Genomic DNA, 11,494 nt, shown 5'->3' on the forward strand with positions numbered 1-11,494 from the left:
ATAAATTACTCGAAATATCAAATCTGAGCTAAACCTTAGGCTAATACAAAATGATACTTCATAAAAATTATACAATCACTTGTCTTACTAGAAATTAATTTATGAAAATACTCAATTTTGACAATTGATGAAAAAAATTGCCACTTTAACACTAGAAAATAAATAAAATTTACACTTACATATACTTAACTGTTACTCTTATGTCCTTTAGCTCACACAAGGTTACCAAACGGTTAAGCAAAAGTAAATACACTTCACTATTTAACCTAATTACACAGGGCCAGTTTCAAATAAACTTTATAATATGCGTAAATTTACTATAATTCTCACTTTGCTTCCCTCAAAATAAAGATTACCAAATGTTTTAACAAACACTATACATCATTCACGTTTGTGAGAAAACACTATTCACATTGAGATGGAACACTATGCATGTTGGAGAGGAGACACTATGCACATAGTGGCTGGATAGGGGCTGGCGTAAGCACAAATCTTGTGGGGTGTTAGGCTGAATCCCTCGGTTTCCTATGCATCGCTAGGCCCTATATATATCTTAATTCACTCTCGAAACTTCTAGTAAAGCAGTGTCATAGCGTGGGGGCATGGCTCTAACGGTGTCAAGGTTGCCAACTTGGCATTTTGAAGTAGGGTACAGACGTTGCTTGCGAGGCAACTCTTTCAGCTAAATCAGCCCACCTACTCTCGTAACATTTAAAAAAAGGTTAAACTTTAGTCTAGAACCTTCATGCATCTTCCAACCACGTGGAAACATGATGCAATTCCTAGCATGTGTCATACAGCATACCTTTTAACAAGTTTACGTAAGACTTCGTAACAAAACTACGTGAAATGAAAATTTAACCCTTCAAATGACGTAAATTTACATATACGAACTAAATGAAAATACATTTAAAGGAATGACAACATTCCTATGTAATTTACATACATAACTTAATCCTACATGAGTGAAACTCACCTTACGAGCTGGCTATACATCTCTTAAATGCACAAATGAAATACGTGATTAAAATAATCTACTCTCATGTCGACCAGCCTCGTAAGAATATATATATATATATATATATATATATATATATGTATATATATATATATGTATATAACATTTTAATCTAATCAAATAAATTAATATAACGAGTTTTAGTGACAAAATAATCATAAAATGCTTATCAATTAGCTATAAGAATGGAGAGGGATTGGTTAAGATTCTAATCATAAATCCTAAATTCGACCTTTATTTCTACTCTGCCCTAAGATTCAAATCGTTGGCCTGGCTGAAGAAGTTATCATAAAAAGAATTTCCCTAATGGTCAAGCTAGGGAGCGAAGAGACAGTGCAAAGACCATACACATATGTGCGAGCGGATGGGGCACTGTGTTAACTTTAGATTCCCAAAATATAGCTTCTACTATGAAGTTCGTTATTTTGCTTGAAGGTCTGGTCACTGAGACTGGATAATAAAGACAAAGAGAATTCGTAACAATAACAAAAGTAAAATTAACCATAATAAAAACGCAATAAAGGTCATATAGAATTGTTGGCGGTAGCCTATTGGAAAATATTGTTTTTTGTTGTGTCTGCAAACGCATCAGCAACCATTGCCTGGTCCTTCCTGGTCTTAGCTTGGGTTGAGAGGGGGCTTGGGCACTGATCATATGTATGAATGGTCAATGTCTAGGGTAATGCCCTGCTAGGGTATTGCCACTGTGCCTTGCCTCTCCCATTCAAGAGACCTTTAAACCTTTAAACTGTTTTGAGGACACACTTGCAAAAAGTAGTGCAATGCAATTTTTACTTCCCTTTATAAACTTATTAAATTGTAAAAGATATTTTAAGCAAGAAATGAATAAGACTCAGTCATCTAATAAGCTATCATTTGTGTAATTACATCATCATTACATACAATAGATTTTGCTCAATCATATAAATCTTATATCAATCTTGAATAATCAAAGAAAACCAAAAAGAAATTTTTCGTTTAAGATAAAACACTAATAAAAGCAACCTAAACCTTATACAATCTTCATTATGATCCAGTTATTATTATTATTATCATCATCATCATCATTATTATTATTATTATCATTATTATTATCATTATTACTTGCAAAGCTACAACGCTAGTTGGAAAAGTAGGATGCTATAAGCCAAGGGGCTCCAAAATAAAAACCCCAGAGAGGAAAGGAATCAAGGAAAAATAAATAATTTTAAGAACAATAACATTAAAATAAATATCTCCTATATAAAATATAAAAACTTTAACAAAACAAGAGGAAGAGAAATAAGATAGAATAGTGTGCTCAAGTGCACCATCAAGCAAGAGAACTCTAACCCAAGACAGTGGAAAACCATGGGACAGAGGCTATAGCACTAACCAAGATTAGAGAACAATGGTTTGATTTTGGAGTGTCCTCCTAGAAGAGCTGCTTACCATGGCTATATTCTCTCTTCTACTCTTAACAAGAGGAAAGTGGCCATTGAACAATTACAGTGCAGTAACCCCTTGGGTGAAGAAAAATAGTTTGATAATCTCTGTGTTGTCAGGTGTATGAGGACAGGAGAATATGTGAGGAATAGGCCAGAATATTCGATGTGTGTGTAGGCAAAAGGAAATGAACCGTAACCAAGGATCCAGTGTAGTATTGTCTGGCCAGTCAAAGCATCCCATAACTCTCTAGCGGTAGTATCTCAACGGGTGGCTGGTGCCCTGGCCAACCTACTACCTAAGAGAACTTGTTAATATACGCATAGTCTCTGAGATTTTCTTGTAAAATAGTAAATTTCAAGTCCATAGTTTTGACATTACTTTTTAAATTTTTTTCCTATCCTGTCTAACTAGTAAGTGGCGTAAATTTTTCTATTTAATAGAACAAGTTCACTGATGCTCTTTTCATCTCTAATAAGCACTAACCAGATTAAGCCTTTTATCAGCCAAAACTTCCTCATTAACAGTCTGCCTAGTAACTGTCGTAACCTTTATCTATTTAACAGAACAAGATTACTGATACTCTTTTTATCTCTAATATGCACCAATCAGATTAGGCCTTTTATTGAAACTTCTTCAGGAAACGATAAAAAACATATAACTAATCTTTTTGATGTCTCTGGTGGGGGACTAAGATGACCCACTGCCACTTGAAAAGAACCCAGCATCTTTCAGAGGCGTAAACACAAACAAATAGATATATACGGGAAAATTATATGGAAACAAGAAGGTTAAGCCTCTAGCGCTTCTCGGCGAATCCTCTGGGAGGCCTGATGAAAGAGCTACTTAGAGGTCTTGGAGGGAGAGGAAAAGTAGTTTGAGAGAGAGAGAGAGAGAGAGAGAGAGAGAGAGAGAGAGAGAGAGAGAGAGAGGAGGGGTATGGGGAGGAGGTCGTCCTTTGGATATGGTCTTGTATTGGGGGTAAAGAGAGAGAGAGGTACTGTTGTGGAGAGTGGCACACCAAAGTGACATTATTTACCCTTCATAGATGAGAAAAGTGGAGAAGAACCTTTCAACCTGAGAGAGAGAGAGAGAGAGAGAGAGAGAGAGAGAGAGAGAGAGAGAGAGAGAGAGAGAGAGAGAGAGAGAGAGTATTAGTCGATTGCTCAGATTCACTTACGGAATTATTAATAAAAACGGATATTTTAGTAAAAAACTGAAATAGCTTTTTCTCTTCTCAAGTTGCACATTACTGCATTGCATCATAAAAACAAAAAATGAAAAGTTGAGTCTTTATTATGTTTATCGTTTGCACTGGCGTTATTAAAAATAAACATCTAAATTTAATGTCACAACCACATTGCAAGTACAATGAAATAACTAAATTCACAGGCCATACTGCCATACATAGAATCCGACACAATTAAACCTCCTTATCAGATTTCCACTTAGTACAACCATGACTGCCTCTTTACCTACATTGCCAGGCATAAAGAGCATCTTATATACTATCTCGTCACAACAACAGCTTCTCTCTTCTCATTCGTATGGCCAGGGACCCCTATAGTAGCAACAAGTTCTCCGTTCCCTCGTTAATACATAAGTGGGATTAGATTTGTATCATGAACTTCTTACATAACGTTTTTGCATCCCGGATTGCGGTGAAAGACATTATAAAATTATTTTCTCTTAACTAAAATTTGTTCCGGTTTCCTGGTCGGTCAGAAAAACTTCCATTGTTTAGTGTTTGTAAGTTAATTGTTCTATATTTACTGGCCGAAAATGAAGTCACTTCCAGACTACTTACAAGATTATTTTGTAGAATGTGGCATGAAGAGGCAAAACCTGATGAATGGGAGTTAGGAGTGTTGGTGAAAATAGCTAAAAAGGGAGACCTGAATGATTGCAATAATTGCAGAGGCATAATACTTACGTCAGTTGTTATGAAAATAAATTGTATGCTTATTCGTAAGAGACTGGAGAGAAAGATTGATGAAAAGCTGAGAGATGAACAAGCAGGATTTAGAAAGGGTAGAAGTTGCACTGACCAAATTTTTATTTTGAGACATGTTGTACAGGAATACGTAGAATATAGAAATCCCCTTTTGATGGTATTTGTGGACTATGAAAAAGCCTTTGACAGTGTGCACCGGCCAATTTTGTGGAGAGTCCTGCATTATTATGAAATTCCTCTTAAATATGTAAATTTGATTAAGTCTGTTCATGAGCATAGCAAGTGCAAAGTTAATGTTAATGGAGTCTTATCAAGTGAGTTTCCAGTGAACAGCGGAGTACTCCAAGGGAATGTGTTGCCACCTATGTTGTTTATCTTCCTCATGGACTTTGTAATGTGTACAACAGTCAGAGATGCAGGAGAAGGATTGACTGGATTGGTGATAGGAATTTAGAGTATGCTGATGATGCTGTCCTTCTTAGCAGAACACCACAGGATTTACAATGCTTGCATACCAGAATGCCTGAAATACCACGCGAGGCGGGGCTGAAGATGAATAGAAGAAAGACAGAGATGATGAAAACGGAGTGTGCAATTGAAGATGAAATATCAATTGAAGGAGAAAGGATTAATGAGGTAGAATCATTTAAGTATTTAAGAACAATGATCTCCAATACAGAGTCTTTAAAATTAGAGTTTAGTGAAACATTGAAAAAAGCAAATCAGACAATGGCTAGGTTAAGTAAAATTTGGAAATCAAATCGCTTAAAATTTCATATAAAAATCCGACTATATATCAGTTTAGTGAGATCAGTGTTACTCTATGGACATGAGTCATGGTATGACAATTAAACAATCTCTAATAGATTTAGTAGATTTGCAAATAAAGCCCTCAGAAGGATATTGGGAGTTAAATGGCAGGACAGGATTAGAAATGAAACTATAAGAGAGTTTACTCGAGTACCATATCTGGATGAGATTATGATGAGGGGAAGATGGAGTTGGTTTGGGCATGGTCTTCGCACTCCCCAAGAGAATAGTTCACCAAACGTTTAACTGATCTCCACAAGGCACTAGAAGAATTGGAAGACCCAGGCCTACATGGCTTAGGACTGTAAAGCGCGAAGTAGGAGATGATGAATGGAGAAGTACTGAATTAAAAGCTCAAGACAGAGACGACTGGCAAAATCTAACCGAGGCCCTTTGCGTCAAAAGGCGTAGGAGGAGATGATGATGATGAGGAGGATATTTACTGTGGTGCCATTCAACTATTACTCTTTGCAATTTCCTTTCCTCAGTGAACTGTTTTCTCTGTTAGAGCCCTTGACTGCAGCCTAGCTATGAATAATAATAATAATAATAATAATAATAATAATAATAATAATGTCTGTTACTTAAAAATGCTATAATGATGCAAAGACACACCTACTCCCACCTACTTAGATTCGAAAACAAGGGCCTCATGATTAACACCGTCAAAGACAGCACTAAAATCAAGGCCAATAATACGAATTTCCTGACCATGATATAGTGACATTTGTACACCATTGGAATTTGTAAGAATGGCGTCACATGCTCCAAGGCAATTGCAAAAGGCAAACTAGAGAACAGAGAATTATATTCAGTATACCTATTTAGAAGTTTTGCCAAAAGGAATTAAAAAAACTTTGAATATGGTGGTTATAAAAATTGGGAGGTAATCTGTATTACTAAAGCTACCACAAAGACATTTACCAAATGGAATAACATTAGAAAAAAAAATACTTTGACAAATTGCAGTCTTTATAAAAAAAGGAACAATACCATTTGGGTCTACAGCTCCATAAGCATAAAGGTTCGTCGAGGGTTTTAATTTCATGGGACTGAAAAGCTATCTAATTATTTTAGCCTCAGGGAAACAGGAATGAGGAAGATCGAGTTTCTCATTTCTTTGCGTACTGTCAAACACATCAGCCAAAAGTGTTAGCTTTTAAAGGTAATCACATATATTAAAAAAAAGGGGGGCTGTCATAACCAAAAAATCTGTTGAAACTATAAATATATTTACATATTGAAAAAAGATACATAAAATCGTTCAATGCTATATTGTTATTAAAATCCTAGCAAACATAATTGGGTATATACGTCTATGTATGTATATATATATATATATATATATATATATATATATATATATATATATATATATACTGTATATATATATATATATATATATATATATATATATATATATATATATATATACTGTATATATATTATATATATACTGCATATTATATATATATATATATATATATATATATATATATATATATATATATATATATATTTATATACTGTATATTCATAACAATCTTTTAAAACTAATAGCACAATTACATAGTATAAAATTAACCAAATTGAAATCGGATGCATGAACTTCTTCAAGCAAGAGAGTTATTAAAAGAATTGCAAATAAACAAAGTAAATACATCTAAAACGTACTGTATTCATTACCGAATCGGTGAAAGAAACATCGCAATGAACCGGCTTACGGGTGTTTTGCAAAACCACTACTGTCGCAAAAGAAATGTCCCAAAATAAGGAAATTCCAAGAACCTCTAACTACTTGAGAAGACATTGATTTTTCACTCTCTCTCTCTCTCTCTCTCTCTCTCTCTCTCTCTCTCTCTCTCTCTCTCTCTCTCTCTCTCTCAACTTCCTACATCCCTCCTATTCCATCCTAAACCCCCTCCCCCTTCTCCCTCCTTCACAAGCATGATTCCCATTCATTTCCAAGCCGTGTTTATTTTTTACTCTCAAATAGTTCCAGACTTTTCCAGCTTTAATGTCATCTCTGCGGAAACCAAATTATCTTTCATATTCATAATTCCAATTAAATTCTGCAGCTCTCCGGGACCTTGGCCGTTGCTTCTCGTTACTTCAAGATTATCTGCATAACATCATCTTGGTTTTTCTTCCTTTCATTTGTTTGTTCTCATTTCCATCGTTCCGTTATTTTACTCTTTCTAACTCTTTTATCCAAAGGTTCCCTATTTATGTCTCTTTCCAATACATCAATACGTTCACCTCTATTTCTATTTTTTTTTTCTATTCTTCTTCCTTCACCCTCCATTTTTCTATTTCTTCTTATTCCTCCATCAGCCTCTATTCTTCTATTTCTTCTTTTTCCTTCTCCTGTATCTTCTTCCTACAGCTTTTCTTCTATTTCTTCTTTCTTCAGCATCTCCTTCTATTTCTTCTTTCTTCAGCCTCTCCTTCTATTTCTTCTTCCTTCAGCCTCTCCTTTTATTTCTTCTTCCTTCAACCTCTCCTTCTTCTATTTCTTCTTATTCCTTCAGCTTCTCCTCCTGCTTCCACTTCTTCTTCTCCTTCATTTCTTCTATTTCCTCTTATTCCTCAATCAGTCTCTATTCTTCTATTTCTTCTTCCTTCATCCTCTCTCCTGTTTCTTCTTCTTCTTTCAGCCTTTCTTCTCTTGTTTCTTCTTTCTTCAGCCTCTCCTTCTATTTTTACTTATTCTTCCATCAGCCTCTATTCTTCTATTTCTTCTTCCTTCAGCCTCTCTCCTCCTGTTTCTTCTTCTTCTTCATTTCTTCTATTTCCTCTTATTCCTCCATCAGACTCTATTCTTCTATTTCTTATTCCTTCAGCCTCTCTCCTGTTTCTTCTTCCTTCAGCCTTTTCTTCTTCTATTTCTTCTTTCTTCAGCCTCTCCTTCTATTTATTCTTATTCTTCTATCAACCTCTATTCTTCTATTTCTTCTTCTTCCTTCAGCCTCTCTCCTTCAGTTTTTTTTTCTTCTTCTTCTTTTCCATTTCTTCTATTTCCTCTTCTTCCTCCACCAACCTCTATTCCTCTATTTCTTCTTCCTTCAGCCTCTCTCCTCAGGTTTCTTCTTCTTCCTTCAGCCTCGCTTCTTCTCCCTTCAGACTCTCTTCTTACATTTCTTCTTCTCCCTTCAGCCACTGTTCTTACATTTCTTCTTCTCTCTTCAGCCTCACTTCTTCCATTTCTTCTTCTCACTTCAGCCTCTCTTCTTCAATTTCTTCCTCTCCCTTCAGCCTCTCTTCTTCCTTCCGCCTCTATTCTTACATTTCTTTATCTCCCTTCAGCCATTTCTTACAATTTCTTTTTCTCCCTTCAGCCTCTCTATTTACATATCGTCTTCTCCCTTCAGACTCTCTTCTTCCATTTCTTCTCCCTTCAGGCTCTCTTCTTCCATTTCTTCTCTCTTCAGCCTCTCTTCTTCCATTTCTTCTTCTCTCTTCAGCCTCTCTTCATCCATTTCTTCTTCTTCCTTCATCCTCTCTTCTTAAATTCTTCTTCTCCCTTCAGTCTCTCTACTTAAATTTCTTATTCTCTCTTCAGCCTCTCTTCTTACATTTCTTCTTCTCCCTTCAGCCTCTCTTCTTACATTTCTTCTTCTCCCTTCAGCCTCTCTTCTTACATTTCTTCTTCTCCCTTCAGCCTCTCTTCTTATATTTTTTTCTTCTCCCTTCAGCCTCACTTCTTCCATTTCTTCTTCTCCCTTCAGCCTCTCTTCTTACATTTCTTCTTCTCCCTTTAACCTCTCTTCCATTTTTTTCTTCTTCCTTAAGCCTCTCTTCTTCCATTTCTTCTTCTCCCTCCAGACTCCCTTCTTCCATTTCTTCTTCTCTCTTCAGCCTCTCTTCTTACATTTCTTCTTCTCCTTTTAGTCACTCTTCTTCGATTTCTTCTTCTCTCTTCAGCATTTCTTCTTACATTTCTTCTTCTCCCTTCAGCCTCTCTTCTTCCATTTCTGCTCCTCCCTTCAGCCTCCCTTCTTACATTTCTTCTTCTCCCTTCAGCCTCTCTTCTTCGATTTTTTCTTATCCCTTCAGCCTCTCTTCTTAAATTTCTTCTTCTCCCTTCAGCCTCTCTTCTTACATTTTTTCTTCTCCCTTCAGCTTCTCTTCTTCCATTTCTTTTCCCTTCAGCCTCTCTTCTTATATTTCTTCTTCTCCATTTAGCCTCTCTTCTTTCAATTTCTTCTTCTCCCTTCAGCCTCACTTCTTTCATTTCTTCTTCTCCCGTCAGCCTCTCTTCTTACATTTTTTACTTCTCCCTTCAGCCTCTTTTGTTCCATTTTTTCACCCTTCAGCCTCTCTTCTTATATTTCTTCTTCTCCCTTCAGCCTCACTTCTTTTAATTTCTTCTTCTCCCTTCAGCCTTTCTTCTTCCATTTCTTCTTCTCCCTTCAGCCTCTCTTCTTCCATTTCTTCTTCTTCCTTTAGCCTCTCTTCTTCCATTTCTTCTTCTCACTTCAGCCTCTCTTCTTACATTTCTTCTTCTCCCTTCAGCCTCTCTTCTTACATTTCTTTTTCTCCCTTCAGCCTCTCTTCTTACATTTCTTCTCGCTTCAGCGTTTCTTCTTACATTTCTTCTTCTCCCTTCAGCCTCACTACTTCCATTTTTTCTTCTCCCTTCAGCATATCTTCCATTTTTTTGCTTCTTCCTTCAGCCTCTCTTCTTCCATTTCTTCTTCTCCCTTCAGGCTCTCTTCTTCCATTTCTTCTTCTCCTTTCAGCTTCTCTTCTTACATTTCTTCTTCTCCCTTCAGCCTCTCTTCTTCCATTTCTTCTTCTCCCTTCAGCCTCTCTTCTTCCATTTCTTTTTCACCCTTCAGCCTCTCTTCTTCCATTTTTTCTTCTCTCTTCAGCCTCTCTTCTTCATTCTTCTTCTCCCTTCAGCCTCTCTTCTTGCATTTCTTTTTCTCTCTTCAGCTTCTCTTCTTACATTTCTTTTTCTCCCTTCAACCTCTCTTTTTACATTTCTTCTCGCTTCAGCGTTTCTTCTTACATTTCTTCTTCTCCCTTCAGCCTCACTACTTCCATTTTTTCTTCTCCCTTCAGCATATCTTCCATTTTTTTGCTTCTTCCTTCAGCCTCTCTTCTTCCATTTCTTCTTCTCTCTTCAGGCTCTCTTCTTCCATTTCTTCTTCTCCTTTCAGCTTCTCTTCTTACATTTCTTCTTCTCCCTTCAGCCTCTCTTCTTCCATTTCTTCTTCTCCCTTCAGCCTCTCTTCTTCCATTTCTTCTTCTCCCTTCAGCCTCTCTTCTTCCATTTCTTTTTCACCCTTCAGCCTCTCTTCTTCCATTTTTTCTTCTCTCTTCAGCCTCTCTTCTTCATTCTTCTTCTCCCTTCAGCCTCTCTTCTTGCATTTCTTTTTCTCTCTTCAGCTTCTCTTCTTACATTTCTTTTTCTCCCTTCAACCTCTCTTTTTACATTTCTTCTCGCTTCAGCCTGTCTTCTTACATTTCTTCTTCTCTCTTCAGCCTCACTTCTTTTATTTTTTCTTCTCCCTCCAGCCTCTCTTCTTCTCCCTTCAGCATCTCTTCTTCTATTTTTTTCTTTTTCCTTCAGCCTCTCTTCTCACATTTCTTCTTCTCCCTTCAGCCTCTCTTCTTACATTTCTTCTTCTCCTTTCAGCCTCTCTTCTTATAGTTCTTCTTCTCCCTTCAGCCTCTCTTCTTACATTTATTTTTCTCCCTTCAGCCTCTCTTCTTACATTTCTTCTTCTCCCTTCAGCCTCACTTCTTCCATTTCTTCTTCTCCCTTCAGCCTTTCTTCCTCTCATTTCAGACTCTCTTCTTCCATTTCTTCTTCTTCCTTCAGCCTCTCTTCTTCCATTTCTTCTTCTCCCTTCAGCCTTTCTTCCTCTCATTTCAGACTCTCTTCTTCCATTTCTTCTTCTTCCTTCAGCCTCTCTTCTTCCATTTCTTCTTATTCTTTCAGCAGCCTCTCTTCTTCTTCTTCTCCTTCTTCTTCCAGCCTCGCTAACGACGTTGCCAGTCTTGATCAAGTTGAAAATGACTTTTAAATTAGTCTGTTCGGCGCAAAGATGAAGCCTTCCTTCTATTTTCCAGCTAAAAGTCTGGATACGTGTAAACGCCGAAAATATGATAAGGACCTCACAGCTCGCTTTTGACAAGAATTTATTGAAATTTAAGAAGACGGCGAGACAGTGCCAACACACGAAGCCAATTTCGTCTCTTCGCCTTCATCAGTAGGTTCCTTTGTATTATGCTGTCAGGATGCCTTTGTTGCGTGGCTTTAATGCAAAATGTTGAGA

This window comes from Palaemon carinicauda, chromosome 13 (genome assembly GCF_036898095.1).
Source record: "Palaemon carinicauda isolate YSFRI2023 chromosome 13, ASM3689809v2, whole genome shotgun sequence".
In the NCBI taxonomy this organism is placed as follows: Eukaryota; Metazoa; Arthropoda; class Malacostraca; order Decapoda; family Palaemonidae; genus Palaemon; species Palaemon carinicauda.